The sequence below is a fragment of the Chiroxiphia lanceolata genome, chromosome 10, assembly GCF_009829145.1.
Source record: "Chiroxiphia lanceolata isolate bChiLan1 chromosome 10, bChiLan1.pri, whole genome shotgun sequence".
Taxonomy (NCBI): domain Eukaryota; kingdom Metazoa; phylum Chordata; class Aves; order Passeriformes; family Pipridae; genus Chiroxiphia; species Chiroxiphia lanceolata.
The window spans coordinates 16861568-16888964 of NC_045646.1; the positions used below are offsets into that span (position 1 = coordinate 16861568).

At 38.6% G+C, this 27397-nt stretch overlaps 1 long non-coding RNA gene across 1 annotated transcript in view; it reads left to right on the forward strand.

Annotated features, from left to right (window-relative positions):
- The window catches only part of LOC116791616, a 194969-nt gene that overhangs the window by 93620 nt on the left and 73952 nt on the right, over positions 1-27397 (forward strand). The window contains exons 5-6 of the long non-coding RNA XR_004358793.1: positions 10508-10640; positions 11586-11853. This is a non-coding gene — a long non-coding RNA (uncharacterized LOC116791616). The remainder of the gene's footprint in view (positions 1-10507; positions 10641-11585; positions 11854-27397) is intronic.

Genomic DNA, 27397 nt, shown 5'->3' on the forward strand with positions numbered 1-27397 from the left:
TGTTGGATTAGTTATGTCTGTTTCAGGTTTTTCTCCAGATCTGAATATAAAGTTTTCCAGAACTCAGTTTGGTCAGGTGGAAAGTCCTGTTGCTCATGCAGTTTTCCTTGCTGAATCCTGTGATGTGACCTATGTCCTGTTAGACGTACAGAGCAGGCAGGACCTCTGCCTCATGTTTTATAAACCTTTCTTGTTCAGCTCTTAAGGCTGGTTAGGAGAGTGCTTGTTAAAATGATCTGATTCCCGTGCTTCCTTACCTCAGTCCTTTCCAGCAGCTCTTGCAGCAAGCAGGAAACTTTAGCTGTGTATAGCCTTCCTGTCAAGGGGCCACCAAGGGGGATTGCCAAAGACATTTTCTCTGCTTTCCATGTGAATGTGGGGTCTCTTGCTGAATTCCACAGCAGTCTCATGTGTTATTCTCCATGAAATTGCTGAAATACAGGTCTGACAAAACAGATTTCCATCTGTGAATCTGTGCTGAGAAGCTGGATGACGTACTGGATACTGTAACATAGGAAACACTCACATAAATAGGCTTACTGATATGTTGAGAACATAGCAAACCCTGCCTTTTTTTGACTTTTGACACTAAATTTTGCTATTCTAGATGCAGTTTTTATCTGATTCACAGAAGTTTGCTGGAAGACATTAAACTGAATGTTCATGATAGCTTTCTCAGTGATCAACCTTGCTGAATTTTCAATGATACATATGATGGATTTTTATGCAATTCCTATCAGTAATTTCCCAGTTAACATGTATTTTTTTTTGTGTTTATCTGCACATATTTGGAAACTTATGCATAATTTATAATTGTTATACTAAGAGAAATGAGCTTAGTAGGCTTTGAAAAAGGCATTTATAAGTGTAATAAGATAACCTAGAGTTAAGTTAGAAAGGATTAAAAACATGAGATATAAATCCCTATGCCTCAGGGGGATAATTGATGGAGTTTAGAAAGGAATTTCCCTGATGGGTAAATTAGTCTATAATTGCCCCCATAGGGACTCCCTCCTTAAACATCTGATACTGGTGTCAGTCAATACCATGCTTGATGGACCTTCAAACTAATTCAGGATGGCAATTCTCATATCATAGTAACTAACAGTACTGTACTGCATATCATGTTCTTTTCTGGTAATGTAAAAAAATATTTACTGTTTAACAATAGTATGTTATAGTAATATATTACATCTTATTATGTTTATGTGATGTATTAAAGTTTGTAATAAATAGTAAATGTAATTGCTGGTACTGTGTAATGGCTCTTGGATTTGCACTTTACGAGAAGGGAAGGTCTCTCTCTTACAGTGGAATTACATGACTGATTTCAGACTTACACTCTATTTTAGAGTTTTGTGTAGTACCAACAGGGCTCTGAGTCCAAGCTACCTGTGAAGACCATTAAAAGAAAAACCAAGGACAGCATTCCCATTGTTCCCACTCTAATTCATATGAAGCTTCCATGGGGTTTGCAACAGAAAGGCCCTCATGCAGAAAAACAAGTTAAATATGTAGGTGGGCAGGAACTGAAAGCCTCACTCACCTCTGAGGCATTTTGGATGTGTTGGAGAAGGGGATCATTGGTCTGAGACTCCATGGATTAGACCTGAGCCACTTGTATAACTCCACAAGAGTGACAGGGGCAGCTGAGGAAAATATTTAAAGAAGAGAAGATGTGTTTTTTCCTTTGTGTTCAATGATCTAACATGTCATCTGCTAGAAGCTCCTCATGCTGCTTTTGAGAAATGACTCAGTGTGGACAAACTGTTGCTGTTTGAATATGTGGTATTTTTAATGAGAATTAGGGTACAGTGTCAGGGCTACTCAGAAGTAATAAATCCTCAGATCTGATATGCATTAGTGACAAACTAACACCACCATAAAAAACCAAAACCAAGCAAACACACCAACAAAAAAATCACTAAAACTTTCCCTGCCTACTTATTGCAGATTCACTTCCCCATACAGTATGTGGAGTCTTCTCTCACAGAGGGAGTTAAGGAATATTGTAACATCAGAAATGTTTGATCACAGAGTTATTTGTACAGTCATCTCAGACTTCTGTAAGGCTCACTGGTTGCTGCTCTCTTGCTGGAGTTTTGACTTGTTCTCATGTTACCTGTGTATTGCTCACTTGGAAGTGAAATTCTCTCTGTGGTCTGAGAACCCTCTTGAATCCCACACTCAACCTGTGTGAGCGGTGTGTTAGCCCCCTGCTTCATGGCCTCTGCTGTGTAGAGGCAATAGAGACCATGCTTTAGAACATCTGCTCCCTTCTGTGAGTGACCTCAGGTCCATACCTTATGAGATTTTTTTTTTTAAACTTTTAATTTACCTACGTCTAATTTTTTTAAGGAGCAGACCTTATTTCCATGTACGTGATCACTTACTTGGCAGTCAGCTAGAACTGTGGGCTACTGCCTTTAATTACAGGCTAGATGGTATTTTGGGCAGCTGGACTAAAATATTTTCCTGCCTAGATTCAGCAATGATGTAAAAACTGGCAGAAAATGGTGGACTAGAGTAAAAGTCTGGGCTGAGACAAAGGAATACAAACACTGCTCCTAAGAATGTTCTGACCTCTTATTAAATAGTTTTCTTGTTTGCTCTGAGGGAGTAATTCAAGACAGCTTTGAATTCATTCCTCAGAATGGATTAATTATAAAAAGATAAGCATTATACTGTAATTAAAAAATGCTTATGAACCAGCACTGACCATTATTTGAACTGTGTCAGTGTGTGGTGACAAGACACCCACCTTTGCCTGGCTGAGCAAATCCAAGTGGGGCAAATGGGAGAATGTCACTGCCTTTGAAGATGGAACCCCAGCCAGGTGATGCAAGAAGCTTGAAGGTAAAAGGAATCAAAGGGAATGAGCAATAGACACCTGGGCAGAGGTGTGAGGAGCTTGGCTGGAGTGTGAAAGAACCCTGGAGACAGGGATATCCCAGAATATAATGAGAAGTAATTTCAGACTTTTTGTTACAACCCTACTTAAAACAAAATATGTGCATACCTGTAAAAACAGTGGCTTTTGTGTGCTCTGATTTTCAGTATTCGTGATTTCCTGTTTCATATAATATTTACATAATGTTTGCTTTTGCATTCACTTAGTAAGGGATTGTCCTATGGGAATTTTCTAGATGAGTTTTCTTTTTTCAATTCATGAACCACACAACAGATTTGTTCCTCAAGTTTTTAGGTGAAAATATTGTGATAGAACAATCTCTGGAAGTTCTCACAAGTGCATTTGCTCACTTACATGTGAATTAAAATTTCACACTGATTTCATTTGTATAACAGGATCAAACCTTAATGTTGTGATTTTTTTACTTCAAGAAGTAAATACAGGTAGCTATACCATTGTGTTTGTTGAAAACAGACTCAATTATTTAGTGTGCCAGGTGGCTCTCACACCTTGTACTTTACATGGTTCCTTTGACTGCAGTCATGTTTTTAGTAGATACAAAAAGTCTATCTGACTTATTCAGTGATTTTGATCAGATTATTTAGGGCGTGAGGTGGTAAGTGATGTCAGGCAGAGCTTTAATCTTATTTCTGATATGAAAATCTCCCAGTGGCCTCTGTAGTGAGCACTAAGGCACTTTTTTCCTGCTGCAGTGTTATCTTAAAAACTCTGCTTTCATGGTGATCATCTGATGACCTTGCCAAGCATTATAGAATTCCTACTTACATTGTTTCATTGGAAAAAAAAAACACAAGCAAAACAAACCCATCTTCTGTTAGCTACTATGCCCTTAGCACATAACATGCTAGCCTGTGTGCTCTTTTCTGTATTCTTTGAACAGAATGTCCATTTTTTGAGAGGTCTTTTTACTTCTAAGTACCTGTTTAACTCTTCTACTCAACTGATTTTAATTCTTTTTAGAAATCTTTGCAGCATGTTATTTATTCTAAATCCTATATCTTTCTATGGTAAGTCATCAGGACTTTCTAATTGGTGTGGGAGCCATCTGTAAGTTCTCTGTAGGAACACAAGTTTAAGTGCTGTAATAGAAGCCCAGAAAAAAATAATAATCCATGCCACCTGTAGCATCTAGAGATTTACCAACTGTTTACCAATTTACATTTTTCCTTTTAATTTCCTTATCAAAACCTTCCCTACTCCTTAGGTCATTCTCTTTTTGAGTTGATGAGGGTCTTGCAGGATAAGTGTGTCTTTTGTAATGCAACAGTATGTTAGATGTCTGTAGATATGTGTTGTAACTCTTCAGCAGTTTACATCTTCAACCAAACTCATAATGTTGCTTGCTGAGTAAGATTATAATATTGCATGTTGAGTGAGATCCACTTCTTTCTTCTTCAGTGCCCTGACACTCCCACAACTCCCTAGAGGCTTGGATGCCCCTCAAATATTAATGAAATCCTGTCAGTGACTTGAAAGTTTCCTGAAATAATGGCCAGCTACTTTCCTGTGCCCAATTTACTCGTTCCAGGTTTACATCATAACTTTTAGGTTCACCACCTCCTTGAAAGTTTTGGTTCGGTTTTCTTTTGTTTGTTTGTTTGTTTGGGTTTGTTTGGGTTTGGTGTTTTTTTTGTTTGGGTTTTTTTTGTTTGTTTTTTTGTTTGGTTTTTTTTTTTACTTAAGGCAATCATGTTTTTTCTATTTGAGTTTGCATTTTTGCATATGAGTTTAGTGGTCGGTTTTTTTTAAGCCCAACTTGTTGCTTGTCCTTTGCTTGGCGTCTTTTTTCTGTCCAGTTGCTCATCCTCTTTGTCATACAGCTGGAGTAATTTCAGTGCCAGCAGAAAACAGCCACCCTCACACCCATGTGTTCTCCTTGTCTGTGGCATTACACAAGCATAAGTGAAGGGTAAATTTGGCACCTGAAGTGCATGAGTTGTACTTGAACTCACTAAGTACCTAGGTGGGAATTTATGCAGCATCAAACAAGCTGTGCTTTTGATTAAGTGAATCAAAGAGTTTTTTGGTTAGGACAGTCTGGCCTAGAGCCTTTTAAAGAAAGATGTGAGAAGGTTCAAGTATTTGCTTTTCACAGGGTAAATTTGTATTTTCCAAACTGGGATACTTTATCAATATAATAAAAGAAACTCAAACACAGACTGCTACATCTTGATGAGAATGTAAATTGACTTGTTCTGCTTGGTGGAAAAGCCCCCTGACCCAAAACATGTCATTCCATCTGTCAGCATGCAGGCACCAGAGGAAAAGAAAAATGAAATTAAATGTGGCTTTAGAGGAGTTACTTTTGGAGTTGTTTATGTAGCACCTAATCTGTTCCCTGGTTTAAAAGATAAACATTTTTCTACTTTACATCAGAGGTAAATAATTTCTTAAGTCAAAAGTAGGTAAAGAAACTGTTATGGAAAACTGTACCTTGATTCAGTTTTTACTTCTGTTTAATCATCAGAGAAAAGCAGGATAACAAAATGGTTTTACACTTAGATCCATCATACACCAGACATATCTTAGCCCATTGTCTTCCTTGTAGGCATCTTTTGATGGAATTAGTATGGGACAGCTTCATGCTGTTCTTTCCAAGGTCTTGCTGATTGTATTCAGTTTTGATTGTTTATATCATGAATCATATGATTTGCTCCAGGGGCTTTATTTCTTTTTAAATAAAGGCATAGAATAAATCGGGTTGCAAATCAGGGAAAAAAAGCCTTTTAGGAAATACCCCAAATACATTCTATGGCACTTAGTAAAAATCTTGAAAAAGCACATGGGTAAAATTTCCCCTCTATTGGTATGTCATGAAGGATTAATTTTTACAGAAATGAGATGAGTTTTCTGTGTTATTTCTAAAATTTGTAAATAATATTTCCCTTGCTGATTATGACAAACTTCCACAAAAGACAGAGAAATGTGTTCAGTTCTGATGCAGTTTCTCGAAACAGCTGAATCTCAATGTGCATGATTTCCCTTACTAATTCCTGTTATTACACAAACATACAGTTGTCCAAAATGGTTTTACTTTACCACTTTGTACAAACATTTAGTTTCATGAGAATCTCTGCCCTGCAGGTGATGTAGTATCACAAGCATTCATGGCAGTCTACAGGACAGACACGGTATGATTCTACCATTGGAGACTAACAACCAATATTGACACCAGCTGTGGCAGAATAGTGAACATAGGGGAGAACTCATTTTTGAGAATAATAGCCTACCAGCTGTGGCTTTGAGATTGACTTTTAGATACTAGGGGAGATTCTCACCTGGTATAAATCAACATAGTTTCTTTGGTCTTGGTGGTGTTTTGTACATTGTAGATGTGACATCACATGGACTTTTGCATAAGAAAAAATGCATTACACACTTACTACTTATTTCCTTTTTATTTGCTTCTTTGAGAGCTTTCAACATAATTTCTAATTGTAAGAATGTATTCCAATCATAGTGTGATAAAAATGACCAAGCACTTTGAGGCAGCAAATATGTTTTTCCTTGCCACCAGATGAATGCAAACCTTGGATCATTTTCTATAGAAGCCTCTCACCATCACAATCAATCATAAAGTGGAGTGCTCTACTGGAGAGGGGGACACACTGTATAAAACCATTACAGTAACTCTGGCTTCTGACAGAGCTGCCCCAATCAAGGAGAGGAAAAACAAATGTAAATTTCTTTTGTGGTTGTACAGTTGTATCTTAAACAGGTAAACATCACTTACTGCTAACAGATCATACAAACATAAATTCTCAGCACTGAAAAAACCAGAATTTTCAAGGTGGGCAATTAATGAAACCAGTATATATATCTTATACTACATATGATATTGCTATATTTAAATTTTACTTTTAGGGTAAATATTTATTTAAGATAAAGCTGAAGTGTGTTAAATGTCTCTCTCAAAGCCCAAATGAGTATTTTTTCCAAAGGAATAATGTAGCAAGTTAGTCAATATCACATTGTAGAAAGAAACAAAGTTCACCAAATATCTGGAAATATTAGGTCTGATCAAAATGAAGCTTATGAGCCCTAAAATGTTTCCTCTGCATCATTTGGAGGTATTCCTCATGCTTGAAAAGCTATCTATCAGTTAGACAAAACAAGACTCCACTCTGAACTGAACAAATGGTTGTTGTTTTACTGCATAAAGTAAGAAAATAGTACAGATTTGACTTGCACAGGATTTTAAAGTATATACCATCTTGGTTTTAGTAGTGTTGGGCAGAGTTAGGTTAGAATAGAATATTTCAGTTGGCATGTGATCATCTAGTCCAACTACCTGACCAGTTCAGGGCTGAACAAAAGTTAAAGCTGTTAAGGCCATTGTCCAAATGCCTCTTAAAGGCTGGGGACACTGATCACCTCTCTAGGAGCCTGTTGCAGTAATGTTCCGTTTTGGTTTTTTGGGAACTCAAAACTGGGTCAAAACAGTTTGGCATAAGATATTTTCTGTCAAAAATGGGACAAATTCAGAAAACTCAATTTTAAAGACACAAAACTTAATAAAACAGAAAAGGTCAAGATAGTTTTATATAAAAACATGATACTTTTTACATTTTTAGTGTGTAAATAGTGCTGTTTCATGCAAAGCAAATTTTGCAACAAAGGAATAGTTGTATTAAAATGGCAGTTTCCAAGTGCATAAATCCTAAGGTTATTCTTGAATCTATAGCTGCTTTTTGTTTTATCTAATTGCTGACTATGCAACAGTCTACAACCATAAGAGTAGTGATGAAGAAGAAATTTTATTTCATCTGCAAAATAAAAATTTTTTGACAGCCCATCTGGGCTCTTCAGGTGTTAACTAGAGATGTGCACCAAAGCTTAGATGTCACTCAAGGAGCATCTGCATTAACCTCAAAACAATCTTCAAAACATACACTTGGCAATCATTAACACGCAGGTTTCTCCATCTGCCCAAAGATTACTCCCACCCCACCCTTAAAAACTGATAAGGATGCCCTCAAAATTGAGACACTCCTATGCTTGGTCAAAACCTATTTCTGACTGCTGTGTTCTTTGTTAAGATTCAGAATATATCAGCACTTTATGTGCAGAAGCAGATCTGGGGCAGGCATAACATTTCCATAGCTCACTCCAGCTCAGGTATAGAAACTGAATATAACTCAAGCTTGAATTCCTTCTATGTGAATATAAACTTAAATGTTTCACATGTTAAACAGGTTTTTGAATCAGCAAGAGATGCTGCTATATTCCCCCAGTTTCTCTGCTGATATAAAGTCATCATTAATCTGCTAATTGAAAACACCTAACTCAATTCACTCTAAATCACCATTGTATTGTGGAATATAGAGCTTGCTCCATATGGGAGATGAACTAGGAGCCACAGCTCAGACACCTCCTACTAATCTATAAAAATGCTTTTGATACATCAGGGTTTGTCTGGAACTGTGGGTTGACTCTTGTACTCATTTCTTTCAAGAGGGAAAACACTCTGTTGTCCCTGCCTGGGGGAATGGCTGCCCACAATCTCCCAGCTGGTGTCATTGTCCCCCGGGACAACCTATGGATCAACAGAAAGTACTGCCCAGTCTCTACATTCTGCATTCAGAAAAATCTCTATCTGCTGCCTCAGTGGGGGCTGTTTATTCCCAACATGCTAATTTTCAGCCCTTCCCTCAGGTACCCAATGCTCCAACAAAGGGAAAATGTTTCTGTTGAGACTGAAGTACTGTATTACAAGTGGAGGTAAAAGATTACAGGTTTAAAAGACACAATAAAGGCAATATTACCCTTTAACTTAATAGCAGGAGTCCTTCCCAATTGCTACAATATTCATCTCAAATACTTAGGGCATCTCTCAGATGCAAAAGCCAGAGAGAAGGCAGAGGAAATCACCTCATTTTCTATACATAGTTCCCTATTTCACATCTCCACCTCCATCTATGCTACATGTAAGCTAAACATCCGATGTCCAAGTCTGATTGTTTTGTTGCCAATGAAATTTCATTTTTAGTAGTGACACTTCTTTAAACACTATTGAGCTAAAGGGACAATGGCAACTTAACCCACTTTTAAAACCATTCAACAACCAACAATGCTGGCTGAATTCTAGAGTTTTGGCTGGCATCCAAAAGATTTGTAATCATATTTTACTTGATGTAAAAAGACTGGATTGCAGGAAGATGACCCTGGAAACTCACCTGGTAGGTCTCACTTAAGTTTTTTGGGTCTAGATTTGGATCTGATTTAAATAATAATGGGTTTGACTGTAAGAGAGTTTGTGTGCTACTCTGAAATGAAGAAGTGCAAAGCAGCCACAACATTCCTGTTTTTCTGTGCTGTATCTGGTCCTACCGGAAATAGAAGTGTTAGTTTTCCTGCAAGGAAAACGTTTTTCACATATTTTCCAGCCATGTGTGTGAGAGGTGAATAATTTGTAAGTACATTTTTGAGTACTATGTTTACAACTCTAAGGGGAATTAGCCATTAAATTGCTGTTAGGAGTCTGGACCATATAGCTTAATCCTGCCATCTTCTTACAGTTGAACTCCAGTTTAAACTGAGTTCTACCTTTTAAATGGTCATTTGGAAGGAGATTCAGGCTTGAATTATCATGGTACAATCTAACAGATCATGGAGATTATCTTAGCCTAGTGCTGAACATATGCTAACATATTCAGTTAGTTTGCAAGATGGGCAGAGCTTTTGTTTTGGCCTACCTGCAGCTCCCTAGAACTCTGCAATGTTTTATCTTACAAGATCTGCAGGATGAGTCTTAAGATATGCTTCAGAGCAGCATTTAAGTTTGGAGGTTTTATTTAAAAAAAACCTCATTGCAACTTAGTGGCTTCCAATACATGGAAGTACTGGTGCTTCCTTACACTCTTCCTGATTCAGTTTCACAATTTTAGAGTCACCTGGCACACAAATATTATGAAAACAGAGTTCGAGGGAGGAAGTGTAACTGCTACTGTAACAGGTGGTTCTGAATGGAAAACTGTGTAGCACTGGAATCTGTTCATATTGTATGAGTGGTGCAAAAGGAGAGGTTATTGGAGCTGGATAGATTTTGTTGTCTATAAAGGAGTCTAAATAAAATTTTTATTCCATGTTTTTTTAAATGATTATAGGAGGTTCTTTCAAAGACTTAATGCATCGCATCTTATTCCAGGGAATAATATACTCATTTGTCAATGTCCCATTACAAAAGGAGTAAAAAGTTTACCAGACATCTGTGGAAAATACTATAGATGAGAGGACTGAAATGGTCAGCTCTATTATTCTTGTAGTTCTCCTTTGATGCATCAAACTTGTGGCGTTTCTCTGCCTTCCTGAAGAATGTTCCCAACTGTTTCTAATGCCTGATTGCATTTATTTATATGTGAATGTATGAGCATGCATGGAAAATTTTGTACTCTCATATGTCTGAGACCCCTTCCTCCAATGAATTAACTTCAGAATTTGCCTGGATAGCTTCACAGGTGATTCAGGGAACTTTGATTTAAAATGTCATACTAAGTGAGGAATTTGAAAACAATCCATGCAGTAGCAATGCTTCTCGTTTCATACTTACACTTACTTTTTCTATCACTTGTGCAGGTCTGTGCTATTCAGTGAAGCATGTTGAGCATACTAGAGGTTAACCTCAGGAATAAATCTGTTGCTGAATAAGGGAGATGATCTGAACCACAGCCAAAACTTTGTGATTTGCAGATCCACCGCTTTACCTGAGGTACTGATTTTCCTGTATGATGGAACTAAAAATATCTCTGTGACTTCTAAAGGGAATATCCAGTCTTTCATCTGCTCTAATGTAATTGCTTTGAGAATAAGTACTACTTTCTGCAAGTTGATGACCATCCAGTAGGTAATATGAATTGATAGTGACTTCAATCCCTACTGGGCACCTAAGGCTTCCACTCCAGTACCACAGAATATTCTAATGGGCACCCAGAGTGCACTATTAACTGGGCACTAAAAAGAAACTCTGAAATGGTGGGATCCTTTCTCTCTGCTTTTAGGCAGCTTGTGATGATTGTGCTCCTTCTGTGGAGAAGTAGCATTTTTTGTCATAGGATCTTAGAGTTTAAACGTATTATTAAAAGGATGGAAAAGAAAACATGACTTCCAACTAAGACCATAGTTATCCCCTGTCTATCACAGCAAACTTATTAGCATATCTCCTTTGAAATGTGCTGTTAAGGTGATTTTTTTTTTTTTGCCTCGTCCAGTAATTATTTTCATGAATATGTAAGGTTTGGTATGTAACTCCTGAGGCCACATTACAAAGTTCAGATACCTTTTCACTCTAAATATTCATTTTGCTTATCGACATCTTGTGTGCAGTCTGTCAGTTCATATTATTCATCAACCAAAACTAATATGATATTAGCTTTAAAAGCCCACAACAACTGGTCTCTTAGCATTCCTACAGGAATGTTAAAGCAAATGTGATGCATCTGAGAGAACGCATTTTGAAGTGGTAAAATCTGATTTTATTCATTAGAATGAGTGTATATCCTGATATTTTTCCCCTCTTGGACTTGCTATGGATTTATAAAGTATGAAAGAAAGGCTTAAATTAGGCACATAGATTTTTACCTTAACGGAATAAGATTAGTTGCGGGTGTAGACATCTCTAGTAAATCAGAATTTTCTTCTTTGTGCTCTGAAATAGTCTTAAATTATTTCTGTGTGCTGGGAATTCTTTTCTGGGAGATGGAGGAGAACCACATTTTTCTGCCTTGGTGACCCAGCAGCCTTTTGAGCAAAACAGTGGAAAGAGCCCATCCTAGACTCCCTACAGGCAGCAGTCTTTGCTTCTTGAAGTTGTTTTCTGTGTGAGCAGTGAGACTGAAGATTATTTGTGACCTTCCATAAAAACCAGAAAACAGTCTGTGGTTGGAAATATCAATGTCAAACAGGTTCAAACTGAAGTTCAAAAGGTAAGAGGGAACTATATCTGTAATATTTTCTGGTTTGGGTAGAACAGGAAGAGACTGGAAACTTTTCCTTCTGTTGCCTGCGTAGGAAAGCAGGTGTAGAAAACCTGTAGTACAAACTCAGTAAAAAAGTTTCTTTTTCCTTTGTCACAAACAGCAGAAAGAAGTGACTATATATAAGTGACCTCAAGATTTGTTTTACCTGGTTATCATAGATTTATGTTGAATTCTGTTCTGTCTGTTTCAGGTATATCTTTCTAAAGCTGCCTTTGTGATACTGGGTTTTGTTTGGTCTAGAGTCCTTACTAACAAAGGAATAACGTAACAAATACTTGAAATTTTTGTCTCTGCTGTTTACTAGATTAATTTTTCCTTTGAGTCTCCAGACACATCTATGTCTGGCTTTGCTAAAATGCAGTGTTTATAGTATGGCTGCATTTGATTCAGCTGCAATTCTCATTTTTTAGCAGCTTCTCTTTTACAAGGGTGACACTGGTAGCTCATATGCAGTTTTCAAGTAATGGTGTTACCCCGTGTGCGTTCCAGCAAGTCTGGCCAAATGTATTTCCCCTGTGAGATTGCAGACTGCTTTGTGCACTACCTTCACTTCCTTGTTCAAATTGCTTTTATTTCTTGCTTTGTCTCTATTTTTTATAAACTGCTTTGTGAACTGTATTTAATTTCTTAATTCCTGACTATCACCACTTGCTTCATACGTGTACTGTCCTTGGTTTCTGCCATGGATAAAACTAAATCTCAAGTGCTGCAGATATTGCTACCTTCTATAATGACTTTGAGAGGTAGCCATCTCTTTACTGCCCTGATGTATGGGCCAAAAGCTGCCAGTTATGAAAGTAGACACCTTTTTTGTGTGTGTGTGTGGGATAAAGTATTCTATCGTTATCAAATTGAGAAGCAAAACTGCTTGATCAACATCCTGTTTTGTTCATCAGCAGAATTTCTATAATGTTTCAGTTCTGATGGTTTCTGACAAACATTTGACTTCTGCTTTTTGATAGTTAGACACTTTTTTCCTCTTATTTCACCTAAGTGGTGTTTTTTGGAAGAGAAGCAGTGGCATATTGTCATTGTCCAGGAGAATTCCTAATGTGTCGTACTTTGTTTTGAGAAAATAATTTTCACTTTTGCATGTTTTTCTCTGAAAGCCTGATGTTTGCTCTACATATGAAAGCATTGCAATATATTCTTGTTGCATGTGAAGTTAACAAATTACTTTCAGCAATATTGAAAAATATCATGGTTTACACAAGAGCTTAGGAGGTGTATAATCTATTGTTTAAGAACTAGCTGAAGATCTGAGATACCCTGGATCAATTTACCTCTCCAGTGTGGATTTCCTGGTTGGATGAGGGCTGCTTCTGCTCCCTTTCCTTAGCTACAATGTGTTTACAATTACACAGGGTGCTGTGATTAATGTTTGCCAGGTGCTATAATACTCTTGTGGAGGGAGCCATCTAAATATTAACAACATCCAACTGAGTACCAGCATGTTTCTGAGTAGAGTCCGATTTTAGAAATGCCCAATGATTCTGAGTGAACATGAGTGTAGAACAATGTGCCTGCAGAAGCATCATCTTCACACCTAATAAACTTGTAGCCATCAAAAATGAGATTTCATCATATTTAAAGGGATAATGGGTACTGTGTTTATGTAATAGCTCTAGCTTCATAATTCCTAATTATGCCTCGGTCTGAGTGTTCTCCTGGTTACTCTGTATATAGCAAAAAATAGGTACACCTCAATTGCCATGAGATGTGAGCAAAAGAACCTATATAACTCACTCATATTTGTACCCCTCTCATATCTCCTGTTCCTTGGTGTAGTCTTACATGAGATCATGTCCCCAACCGTGTGAGGGTCTGGTGATATTTGCCTCAGATAAGTCAAAGTCATTCCTGTATGGCTGTCTCAGAATCCTGTATCTACAGATACCAGTAGAGTGTAGGAAACCCTTCTTCCAACCCAGAACATGACATTGCTCTAAAACACAGGTTTGCTTGAGGTTATTTGTTGTAGAAATGATCAGAGTGCATGTCTAGGTAGAAGAATGGGATTTTTCTATGCAAAGACTACCTTCCAGACCAGAAAATTTTTAAAACATGGCCTCTGATGAGGAATAAAAATGGATTCCCTAGTATGTGTGTTAAAAAAAAAAAAGTAGATTAGCTCTGGCAATACCTGGGAATATTAGCTGTAGCAGACACTTGCTAGATGAAATCTGAATTGTTAAAAGGTTCTGGGAAATTGAGGGGAAAAAGTCTGTCATCTTAACACACCCTTGGATATATTTAACAGGTTTTACTGTTGTGAATTGCTTCTAAAAGGCCAAATGACCTGCCCAGGTATTTCCTTAAGAACTTTTTCAGTTTCCTGAGTCTGGCATTTTGCAGTAGCCTTACTACAAGCATTTAATTGGTCTCCCTTGTATATCTGGCAGTTCTCTCCATCAGTTCAAACTTCCTGTTTGCATTACCTCCCACTCTCAGTAACAGGAGACATATACCTGCATATGCTTTTATTTTTTGATCTTTTTTTTTTTACTCGTTTCTGCACATTAAACTACTTGTGAAACTACAGAGCTAGTCAGGCCACTTTTACATCCTGGTGCTAGCTAATCTTGTGCTCTTTGGCTGTGAAAATTTCACGTTTTGGCAAAGTAACTTTGCAAAATTGACTATGATTATATTCAGCTGTTGAAGTAATCTCACACTGGGAGCACAGTTTCACGTCTGCACTGGGACCTGGACCCATCAGCACCTGTACATACCCATGGAAAAACTTGTTAAAGTCTACACCATTCCTCGTGGGCTCAGTGTTAAATCCTGCAGGAGCAATGCCCAACGCTGCAACTTTGAACATGACCTCCCCTGAAAATGCTTCTCAGATTTGTTCCTAATTAATGTCTTCAAAGTTTGAGTTTGTCACTTTCTCAGTAAGCCAGTTTTGCTTATGAATCTGCCACTTAGCTAAGTAACATTAAACACCACTGTCAGAAGCTGATTGATTGCCACTTTCCATGAAGTTGGATCCAGGCCACCCAGTGGGTGATAGATTTGCATTTGGTGCCTTTTTCCATGTTGCTCTATTTCTGAACCCTTGGTTTTAATTTCTTGCTTTCTCATCTACTTCTGCAGTTCTGTGGCAGAACTATTGGAGCTACAGAGGTTAAATCCTCATTAGCTTCTGCTCCCTTACATTCCCTCACCTCTGGATCTTTCTAAACTTTTTTTGTACTCTGCATTCATAAAGGTTTATTTATATATATATATATATATTACTTTAGCCACAGGACTTTGCAAAATTATACAACAAAAAACAAATATGCTCCTGCTAAATGAAACGCAATCAGCTTTGTGGATGGCCCAGAGAACGTGGGGATTGGGATCCTCAGTATGTCCCTTTCTGCAAAACAGCAGCAGTCATCAGGGATCCTGCAGCTTCTTCCAGCTTCTCTGGGGATGGTCTATCAACTTTGCATCTCAGAGGCTCTTTCCAAGGACTCTACCTTTTCTGTAACAACTTTCTCTTAAACAATAAATGCCTGTAAGACAAAAAGAAGGATGAGTCACCTTGACCTCTCGTGGAGCTGTTTATAAAGGAGCAACTTTCTGCCTGTAGGGGAAAAGTTCTATCCAGATGGTGGGAGCAGTTAGAGGTTGTTCTTTCTCATGCTAGAAAGTCAGTGTCACTGGCTCCATTACTGTCCATCTCCTTATCCAGCAAGAGTAGATTTCCAAAGGTCTTATCTCTCAATGAACAAGCTGAATGCCATGTGGGTGTTGCTTTAAAAATATTTGCAAAGACTTCAAACAAAACTTAGATTCTTTATCCTGATTTCCAAAGGCCACATCTTTTATTAGAATGCCCAGAGGAGGCTCCTGTCAGTAGAGACAATAAATTTACCAACTTTATTCAGACATTCATAGGAATAAAACTGCAGCAGAAAGCTTATAAATTCACCAATTTGGAGAATTCATTACATTGAGAATGGAAGTGATCACAGTAAACTACATCTGAATGCAGTGTTCTGTTTCTACTCCTTTAAATTAACTTGGCAAAGATATGTGATATTCACTATTAGGATAAAATTATGTGAAGCAGCTGCACTGACAGAGAAGATAAATTATCCTTTACATTGCTGACATTAACCCTACCTGTCATCAGGGCGATGGGACGAGTTGCCCCCTCATCATGTCATTTTGTGAACACATTTACTACCACTATGTTATTTTAAATTATCATAAAACGTGAGTGAAAATGGAGACTGTCACCTGCGGTTTTCCATCAACACTTCAGGATGATCATATCTCTTAGATTTTCAAACGCAGAGGGGAAATGTTAGTAGTCATCAGTTAGACTTTGGAGTTCCCACGGGGCATACACACCTTTGATACCCTTGTAACTTACTGCAATGAGCCTGAGATGGGGTCAGTATAAAAAATCCCTGAGACCAGAAAGCTAGTTCTGCTTTCTGTAGAAGTAGAAAGAAAGAAATAAGTAGTGTGCCAGAGGGAGTAGGATGTCCAGCTGGTTTAACATGAAAAGGCTCATCCACCTTCATTTTTCTCTCCATTTATCTTTTCCAATAATTAGGATGAGGTAAATATTTACCCCCAGTGTTGGACTGCACTAACAGAAACCAGGACTGAACTATGTTGTCAAGCAGAGCTGGCCAGTGGGTGTGTTGTCATGCACTCAGGTGAGGTGACTGTTTCTGTCACCTCTCTGGCTATGCTGTCTGGCTCTGGACATCTGAGAAAGATGTGTGGGTCAGGGGAGCTCTGCTAGTGAAAGGTGTCATGCTGGCAGCCTGGGAGTGGAGAGTCCTGGGCCTCTGCCAGCCCAGTGACATGATATGTTGAAGAACGTTGCTCTAATTCTTCATGTGCTATGAGCAGAAGTCTCCAGGGCATATCTCCAGATACAGGGGGCTGGGAGGCCAATGATGGCTCCCTAGGCTTTGTTGGGACCTCTGATGCAAGACATGGTGTCTCTAAGTTTCTAGGGATTGAACACAAGCCTCTAGGGGTCAACAGACTGGAGGGAAGGGATGCCATCCAGTGGGACCTTGAGAGGTGGGCCTGTGCAAACCTCAAGAAGTTCAACGTGCCAAGCCCTGCACCTGGGCTGGGACAGTCCCAAGCACAAATAGAGTCTGGGTGGAGCATGGATTGAGAGCAGCCCTGAGGAGAAGAACTTAAGGCTGTTGATTGATGGGAAGGTCAAGATGACCTGGCAATGTGTGCTTGCAGCCCAGAAAGCCTAAAGCATCCTGGGCTTCATCAACAGCGGCGTGGCCAGCAGATTGAGGTGGGTGATTCTTCCCCTCTACTCTGCTCTTGTGAGACCCCACCCAGAGTGCTGCATCCTGCTCTAGGGTCCCCAACACGAGGATGGAGACCTGTTGGAGTGAGACCAGGGGAGGGTCAGGAAAATGGTCATAAGGCTGGAGCACCTATTCTACAAAGACAGGCTGGGAGAGTTGAAGTTGTTCAGCCTGGAGAAAATGAGGCTCTGGGGTGACCTTAGAGAACCTTCCAGGATCTAAAGGGTCTTCCAAGAAAGCTGAGAGGGACATTTCATATCGGCATGTAGTGACAGGATAAGGGATAATTGGCTTAAACTGACAGAGGGTAGATTTAGATTTGATATTAGGAAGAAATCCTTCACTGTGAGGGTGGTGATGCACTGGAGCAGGTTGCCCACAGTAATTGTGGGTGTTCCATCCCTGGAAGCGTTCAAGACCAGGTTGGATGGGGCTTTGAGCACCTTAGTCTAGTGAAAGGTGTGCCTGCCCATGGCAGGGGGTTGGAACAAGATGATCTTTTGAGGTCCTGTCCAACCCAAAGCATTCTATAATTCTATGAACTTTTGTGATTCCATTGAATTCCCAGTAGGAAGTGGGAAAATAACAGCATCTGTTATGGCATTAAGACATAGATCTGTATACAGAAGTAACGCTAAACTTTTATCTCCTCTGTCTAAGGTCAATTTTAACATGAGTTTGAGGCATTTTTCACTGTTAAATCTTCACGTGGGATATTACAAAAGCCAAGTGCTTTCAAATTTGGGCATTGAAACTTGTCTGTGTAAAGAGAAGAAAAATGTTAACGTTTGTAGAGAAATAGCATTTGTAACTTCTAACAGGCTGGAGTAGCACATCCCTAGTTTGCAACAGTAAGCTAATTAGAATTATGAAAACCATGAAGAAATATAAAGTGTTAACTTGATTAAATTTGGAAGGGGCTGCCCACCTGTTCATCTAAATATAAGTGACTCTGCAACATGACCTGATAGCCATCAGAGGTGGGTAAGTCAGTGAAAGCTTTCACTGAGCCCTGGCCCGAGCTGGGCTCCCTGTCCATGAATGAGGGCAAGCCAAGGAAGGGAGAAGCCCGCAAGAATGTCTTGGCACTGCTTCCTGGCTCCCATAGTGACCTTAGATACATATCACTTTATGTAATATTTTTTTTCAAATGTGTATAGTCAGCTCTAACAGCTTGTTGATCCCAGCTAAGCTCTTTGGCTTGGCTCTGCTGTCAAGTGTTCTTGTTTGCCCGGGTCTAGTAAGTTATGTGGCTTGAAGCTACAGGCGTTTCCTAAATATTATGGAAATAAATTCAAAAGCTCCATTGTGATCACTTGTTGAAAAAAGTTGAAGACTTATTGCACCAAGGTTCCCTGATGCTGAGGAGCTAAATAACTTTCACATGGTGCAAAACCTTGCCAGGCAAACCTGCCTTCACATTTTACCCGCAGTGTGAAGGAGGAGTCTCAGAGAAGCTCATTTAAACAACTTCACACCATCCTTCTCAATAGAATTGACTCTGCATAATCCACATGAATCTCTTGACCTAAACATTGAATTTCAATGCATCACTTCTTACTGGGTGACAGTCACCACCCAAGTACTACTAATTAGCTTTTTATTTGAGTCCAGACTCTAAACTTTTGTAAGCACAGTGTGCTTGCCAATTGCAACTCAAAGCAAAGCTCTGAAGTGCTCGTTAATGTCACACATTCCTCTTAGCCACATTTTCTGTGGTGCTGTCCTACAGCTATCTTCCTCTGCTCTGCTGCTTGTACTCCAAAACATAAGCTTATTTTTATTTCTGCCTAACATGGCCATTTTTCACAGGGAGCCCTGGCTACCAAGTGTTAAATATCTGTTTTGGTGAAGTAATGTTATGTTTCTGCTAATGCCATAACTCTGCCTCACTGCAGTGATCCTACCTTGGTTGATGTTAAGCCCATTAGGGTGTACTGGTTAGCAGCTTCTTTTTTGAATATGTGTTATTTTCTTTCCCAGGGGTACTAATTTGAAGAAGCAGCCCACCTTCTAGTGATAATGTAGAGCTTGTCTGTTACTTGCAATTTAATGGTGTGTTGATATTGAAAATCTGTCTTCGCTCCAATTTTATACATTTTATTTATATACATCATATATTGCATTTGTTACTGAATTAAAAACTGTATTCCTAATGACTTCCCTGGCAATTTTGAAATAGCTGTCTATACTGCATAAATAACAAGCTTTTCAGCTCAGAAGTGATTTACATCTTCCCAAGTTGCATGACTTTTTTGTCAGGCTTATTAAAAAGTCTCAAAGGGCGCTTTATTTTTACCTCCCTTCCCTTTCCCAGCCCTTGTATCTGTAATTCAGTGCTCTCAGAAGCCACAGGGGAATGGCAACTCTCCACGAGCAGGCAGCCTGACAAAAAGTAGCGCTGGCCCAAAGTCCTGCCCCAGTGCCTTTGCTACAATTGCACCTTACCTCTGCCCTGCAGTATCCTGCTCGTTTGTTCCCAGACCTCTTCTAAGCAGGGATTAAGCACATAAAAATGAATTGTGCAAGACTCTTCTTTATAGTGATTTTATGCTGTGGAGAATTCCGTTAGAGATTAGCTTTTTGGACCATAAAACTTCTTTCAAATCTCTTTTAAGCTGGATTTGAATTCCAGTTTCCTGAGGTAAATAAATACAACTTTTGAATCCTGTTCCATCCACCTGCCAAGATCAGGTCTATAAGGGCAGCCAAAATCTATTATTGGTTTACACTGGTGCAAATATTCTGACGTTAAAGGTTGAATCTGTGTAACTGAGAGTGGAATTTGGCTGGTGGCCTTGGTATCTTATATGGCATGGGTGAAAGCATACAGTGCAGACTAAACTCTTGTGACCAGATATAATAAGAGGGGGCTGGTGGAGGGAAGTGATAAAAAAAAAAGATACTAAAAAAGCACCTGTATACATGCTTGTGGGCATATGAATTTATGTAAATGCTGTAATTGCTTATTTCTCCTTTTTATATTAATAAATATACATAAACTATTTCTATTAAATAAACCCCACAAATATAAATTTATTTTAAGTTATCACTTCTTTCCAGGAGAGAGTAGCATTTTCTGGATGTCTTATAAGTACGTGAAAGCCAGTATGTTAATATTTTTTTGTAACATGGTGAATGTTTGGGTGTCAGCTTTGCCAGTTGGTGCAACATGTAATGCCCACCTGGTACTGGTTAGAACTGAGGTTCCATTATAACAGAGGATTTTGAGAAGTAATTGTTGATTTATTTTTTTTTTTTGCTGACTTTTGTTTCTAAGTTCCTTTTTTTCCCTTTTTACCATGACACCTTTAGATGCTGTGATCATCATCTTTTCATTACAATGCTTCTGTATTCCACCAAGGAAATCCAGCAGCTTTTCTTTTTGTTTTGCGTGTTAGGTAACTTTTTAGGTAATGTTAGAAGCCATGAAAATTAAAAATTCAAGCAAAAATTATAATGGTGGTTTCTCAGAGAAAAAAATATTCTGGCTATGCAAAGAACACTTGTGTATAGAAATACTTCAAAATAATAGTACTGTTTTATTCCAAAGAAAGTAGAGACTAATAGGAATGGCTACTTTAGCTTAATAATAATTCTAGAGTAGTCAATTCTGTTTTCACTTGCACTGTTTTAAGTCTGTAGCAACTCCATAGAACCAAAAGGAACTGAGATTTATGTGCTGATAGTCCCTTTGCTATTGCCTTTCTTTACACACGTGTACTGGTGATTTTGTCACAAAGCTCAGTGACTTAAAGTCCATGTGAAGAGAGGGTTCTTTTAAACTTTGAGAATATAAAGGAGAGCATCCAGGGACAAGCTGGTTATCTGTGGGTTTTAAGCACTGCTTGTCAGAGCACCAAAGTTCTGTGATAGGCAAGGGAGTGATAGCCAATGTATTATAGTAACAGGAGAAGGTTCTTGGCTCACTGTGCAGTCAGGGCTGCACTGTGTGTGTGTGAGTTGCTTGAAATCTATGGAGTCTTTCACAAGTGCAATAGGAAAGAATTTCTCTCACCTTCTGTCCAGCGTGGAAGTTTAGAGTCTGTCTCAAGGTGTTAAGAATATTAATTGTGATTTCACATAGCGTCTTGATGTGCTTTGATCTCTCATGCTTTTGTTTTGGCCTTGAATTTTTGTTGTCTGGTATTTTGCAAAGTGGCTGTTTTCATTAAGATTTTTCCTAAATTTTGTGCTAGTGCGAAGATCTATCTCAAAATCAGAAATTCCTTTCCTCACAAGTGTTACTAGCGTGTCTCTGGATCTCTGGGTGTTTAACTGAGATTCTTAATAAATTTGCCTTAGAGGCTGTTTTACATTTCTTTGGGACTTCCGAATTTGGGATTGTTATTAGATATTTCCTGTCTGGCTGAAAGAGAGAAGGAAACTGAAAACAGAAGGGTACTTCTTGAGGGAGCAGCTGTACTGAGTCCCAGGGGGTTTCCTCTGAAAACATGGCTGCCTGGACTCTGGGATGGATGAACATCATCTGTTATCTAAGCCTGCCTAACAGATATGCTGAATTGTGTTGGGAAACAGTAAAAGCTGGATACTTCTGACAGAAATGAGGAGTAAAAAAAAAAAAAAGAAAGGAAAGAAAAAGACCAGGTCAGGGCACCAAAGCTGGATGCAGCTCCGCTTTCCAGTGGTTACAGTATGAAGACTTTTTAAAATTTCTGTTTCTGGTCCCTGGCATGTTGCAGAAGGCATGTGAGAATGGTGGCTTTTTCTATTTTTTTTTGTTTTGTTTTATTTTATTATTTTTTTGTTCTTGTTTTTTCTTTCCTGAAGTTTTCGCTGCAAATTTTATGCAATGCTCTAATCTTGTGCTTTGTGAGGAGAAATTTCACATTTCAATGGAGACAAAACAACTAGGTAGGGAAGGGCCTGACTGCATTAAAAATTAAACTGTTGTGATCTTTAATTTGTCTTGATAGACGTAACAAACCAAGAACAGAGAGTGATTTCTGCGTGTATTGTCCCTCTCCTCATCTGTGAAGCTGATATCAACACGTATCCATTCTGTGATGTTGCATTGCAGACTTGGACTTTTTTTTCCCCTTGTTTTGCATTGTCAGTAGCTTTGGCTTAGGTAAGCAGTGAGGGTATAAAATGAAGAGATATGAGGAATGATGTTTGTTTGAACAGTACACAGCAAGTAACATGATTCTGGCTTATGTTAGGGAGCAGGGTGACAAAATGGCCCTGAGTGGCATGAGAAATCCTATCCTGGGAAAGATGATGTCACTGCTGCTCCAGCCCAGGGAAGGTGAGGGGCATGGCCAGAGGAGCAAGAAGGAGGTGTGGGCAGGTGCTGGTCCCTAGGCTCTCCTGGAGCTGGTGGCACACTGCATATCTTGATCTCTGGGGAGTTGGGCTGTTGCTTGTTAGAGAGCTTGCACTATTGATAACTCGTGCTGCTTTTGCCAGGAAAATATAAGACATCAAGACACACTTGTACAGCAAAGATTACTAGAAAAGCTTTACATCCACCCATTTATGCAGAAAATTTGGTGTTCCAGTAAAAACAATTGTTCCTGGACAGGTGATCTGTATGTAGGTTTAAAAGACAACAGTAGATATATGGGAGATCCTTGTTTCAAAATCTACCGAATAATCATCACCCGATATTTTATTGTAGGAGTTTCAAAAACCTGTGTTTATGGAGGAGGTGTAGAGCATTAGGGGTAGTATTTTAAGTGGTGATTTCTTTGATATCAAGACTCAATTTAAAAATGGCATACTGTCTACTACCTCATTCAAGGAAACCAGGAGATGTATCTCTTAGTTTATATAGGAGAAAGTGTAAAACAGTGAAGTACAACTCTGTGCTCTGAAAATACTGGTGTGTATTAAATAATGTATAGGGCAATATGGGAACCATGAGAATGAACTCCACGTAGCCTGGGATCTTAATGGAAAAATTATGAGGCATGTACAACACAACTCATAGGTTTCCTTTGTTATACTTGATATTGTGATGAATACCTGGTGACCAAGGAAACTGGATTCTGCTGCCTATTGGGGATCAAATCCCAGCAAATAAATGATCTCCTTCATTTTACTTTTGTGTGGGTTTATTCTTTTTTTTTTTTCTCTTCTCTCCTCTATTCCTTTTTTTCTCAGCTGCTAAGATAAATATAAACATGCAGTATGCAGATAATACACTGGGCAGGTGCTAAACTTCTGGAATCATGGTTTACAGGGTCAGCCTCTGCTTTCATGTATATGTACAGTTCATTCTCAGGTATGAAATGCTAAATGGTGTTGTCCAAGGATCCTACTATTGCTAAAAGCAGGGAAAACTTTGCCATCTTCTCTTTAGTTATAAAATTGTCTGTCTTCTCAGCTTTCTGGTAAGTTTAGTAAAGTGTTCACCAGGTAACACAACTGTTGGAAACAGCTCTCCTAAGCTTGTGAACTTGATCATTTGCCTTTTAGAAAAGTATTATGACAAATGATAAGGTAAGCTCGTGTTGCTGCTTGCAAAATTTTAATTGCTGCAAGCAAGGCATCCAGCAGAGCTGCTGAAGAGCGTGGTGTAAGACTTGGCATTGTTGGTTTCTGCAGGTTTTGCCAGGCTCTTATTGTGACTTTTCTTCCTATGTGTGAATTTTGTCTTTGGCAACTCTGTTAGAAACAAATAGTAAACTGAGTGGTGAGTGAAGTTATTTAGCTGCCTTTAGGTTACTGAACCACTAAGCAACAAAAAGACCTTTTGCCGTAACCCCTTCTTTAAAATAGTAATCTCAAATATTAAAACCTATTTTTTTTGTCCTATTGTTTTAGATTTAGGGACGAAGCAAGGAAGAAGAGATAGACATCTAAGCCCCTCCTGACAACCATATAATCTGCATTTATTAGTTACTTTCCTTTAAAATGATGGAACTATGATACTTCCTTGGACAAAATGTCTAATTACCTGGGTGGGTAAGAACTTGGTGAGATCAGTATTTCATTTTGTTCATTATATTGAAGCATTTACCACATGCAAAAAACAGTAACCCAAGAGGGTTGTTCTGGTATTTTGTGTGAAATAGGGTACACAGTCTGCTTCCCACTGACTGGGTGTGGGAGGCTTGAAGTGACAAACATGAGTGGCTTGATGAGGAAAATTATCATGGAGAAGAAAAAAAAAAAAAATCAGGATGTCAGACTGGCTTGTGGTAACCTTTCCATATCAGAGTGCTGAGCTATCGAGGAGTGGAGAATGTGTTTTATGGAGGCTCAAATTACAAACAAACCTTTCTGTTAGGCTGTCCAAGTTTAAACTGCTTAGTTTTTTTAAATGTCTTTATTCTTCAGATATGATTATGCCGAACCACTGACATTTCAAACATTTTCAGCTGGTCAGATGTTCATGTTTGTCTCTTATGCCAAAGCAGTGTTCTTTTGAACAGATATTTTTTCTATATATTGGCATGATACCATAAGCAAGAAATCACGAATATTTTTAATTGAGTTGAAAAACTTCCTATTGAAAAAGGGAATAATTTTTCTTTTTTAATGGGAGAAGTTTTTTGGATGTATTTTGCAGTTGAGATTGTGTTTGTTAGTTGAGGTCAAAAACTTTTAGTGTCAAATTGGGATTTAAACATCCAGAAGTTAAAAGGTAAAATTTACTTAGTATTAAACAGATACACTTTAATTATTCATAAACTTTTCAACACTATTGTAATTGCACATAGATGAACGTGTACATGTCATTCAGTATCAAAGATTATGCTGCTGGCAAGGTAACTTTTCCCTACAGCTGGAATACAATAGGGGGTTTTATTTGTTTGTGACAAGAATTTTGGCTGATTTCAGGGACCCAGTTTAACAACAGAATTCTGAACCTCTTGATACTGTGAAGAGTATAGAGTCAGTAACAGTCTCTATAAAGCAAAATCAAGGTTAATAATAGGAAGCTTTGTAACTATGTTGTCGGTTTTAGGTCAGCATCCTAAATGTCCAGTTGGCTCAGAGTATTGTTAATAAGTTGCCTTCATCTGTAAGTGACCACTGAATATTGCTGAGCTTGCCAGCATCTAAAAACTACTTGTTGGCCTGTGTGGCCTAAGTTTGGAAATCTCAGCTTTCAAGGGGCAGATATGTGGCACAGGAGGTGTATTCACAAGTGGCAGTTCTATTGGCACCTGTGATGCAGGCACAGAGTGGATGAAAATAAGTGTCCTGCTGGCCTCTGGGTGTAATTCTTTAGGTCAGGTCTTAAGTGCCTCAGTGAGGGAGTAGTGTGGGCTCCTCTGTTTCGTACCCATTTGGGAATCTCCTCCTCTAAGGCCCTGATTAGGCATATGTCATATGATACCTAAGAGAGGGATTCCCTTTCCGTGATGGAATATTCTAGCAAGGGAGTCATGTGGATTCAGGAGCTCAAATACTTAAAGCAAATGCCAGAGCTTTTGGCAGGTGTGCGTGTGTGGATTTTTAAGTGTGTGGTGGGGTTTTTTGTTTGTTTTTTGTGGGTTTTTTGTTGGTTTTTGTTTGTTTGTTTGTTTGTTTTTTGGGTTTTTTTGGTTTTTTTGTGGGGTTTTTTGTTTGTTTTTTGTTTGTTTTTGTTTGTTTGTTTGTTTTTTGTTTGTTCTTGTTTGTTTTGTTTTGTTTGTTTGTTTTTTAAAGGCAGCTGATTTTGTTTCCTTCCTGGTACTTACGGTTGTCTGGCTCCTCTCTTCTCTGGGAACAACAGTAACATGAAGTTGACATTCCTGTGCAGTTGGTTCTGATGTCCATCAATAACAGAAAATCAAAGACAGTAGCACAAGCAATTAAAGTACTTTCTGTTTGTCAGTCTGCTAGTATTTTTAGGAGGCTGATGGAATTTGGCTTGTCATCTAATGCGTTGATCCTTTGCCAAGTGTCAGGTCCCCTGACCAGCCGCTCAAGTCACTCTACCAACTGTCATCTTGCCTTGCAGAAAGTGGAATGCAATGGAGCTGGCCACTCCATGAAGAATTAACAACCTCTGCCAGCAGGCTCTAATTAAACAGCTATATAGACAACAGCTGTGAAAAATTCATCAATCACAGAATGTTTATTATTGGAATTAAAACACCTCATAACTAATGCATAGATTTGCATTGATTACCATCTCCTGGAAGGAACAAGTGGTGCCAGCTTAGTGTCTGGACATTTTGAATGTTTGTATCACTTGCACTGTCACTCATATGCCTCTGGTTTGATAACCATAGTTAAACGAGTTGATCACCTTCTTTGCAGCAAGTCTGGGTCTACTTCTGTAGATGTGATGCTGAACACTAGAAGGAATTCTAAATTCACTTTATTGCTTGGTCCCTGGGATGTTTGTGTGTGTCAGTCTTCTAGGCACATGGACAGGACTCTCAACTTATTCACACTTGAGCAAATCAATAGTAGTGCAGCAAATACTTGATTAGTTACATCAACTTATAACCATGGTTAGTTCATAAACGAGATCATGGGAAGTTGCTCAGTTTGTTTCTCCCAGTATTGTGCTGTCTAATCTAGAAGTAGTGCAATTGTGTGTATCCTTTCTTAATACAAGGTAGATTTGTTGCAGTAAAACCACTAGAAAACTTAATATATAAAACACTTTCCAGGCTTTTGAAGACAGTCATATAAAAATATGCTGATGTGCACTCACATTTGTATATATTCAATGCCATGTGTTTGTGTTGGTAATAGCAATGTCTTTACTTGATTCTGAAGCAAACTTGTCTCTTCCTGTCAACAAGGACTTCTGCAGTATGAGTGCAGGTGCAGTTCTGAAACACTGGATCCATGTGTTCAGGGCCACTACAAGACCTGAGGTCTCCCCTAAGCACTCAAAACTTATGGTGCTTTTCCTAGAACCGTAATATCCAAACTAAGTGGGACAAACTTTGATATTAGAGCTCTAACACAACATCCTTCTCCAAGGCATGAAATTGAAAATGCAGAAAAGAGCGAGCAACAAGTTAATTCTAAGGTTCTGAACCTGTGGTGAGGTCTCTTATGGTCTTCAATGCTCATGGAATGGTACTTATAGAATCATGTGCTTGGTCAAGCTGGGAGTAATTGCTTTTCCTCATTTAAAAGGAAAGAAAAAGAAGTTTGAAGATCTTGAGTGGCACTGAGTTTGAAAAATGTATTGGTAGGTAGGCTGAAAAAAGTCAGACTACTTGTGAATGAGAAAAATTGTATTGCTTTAATTTAATGGAAAATAATGTCTGGAATCCAAT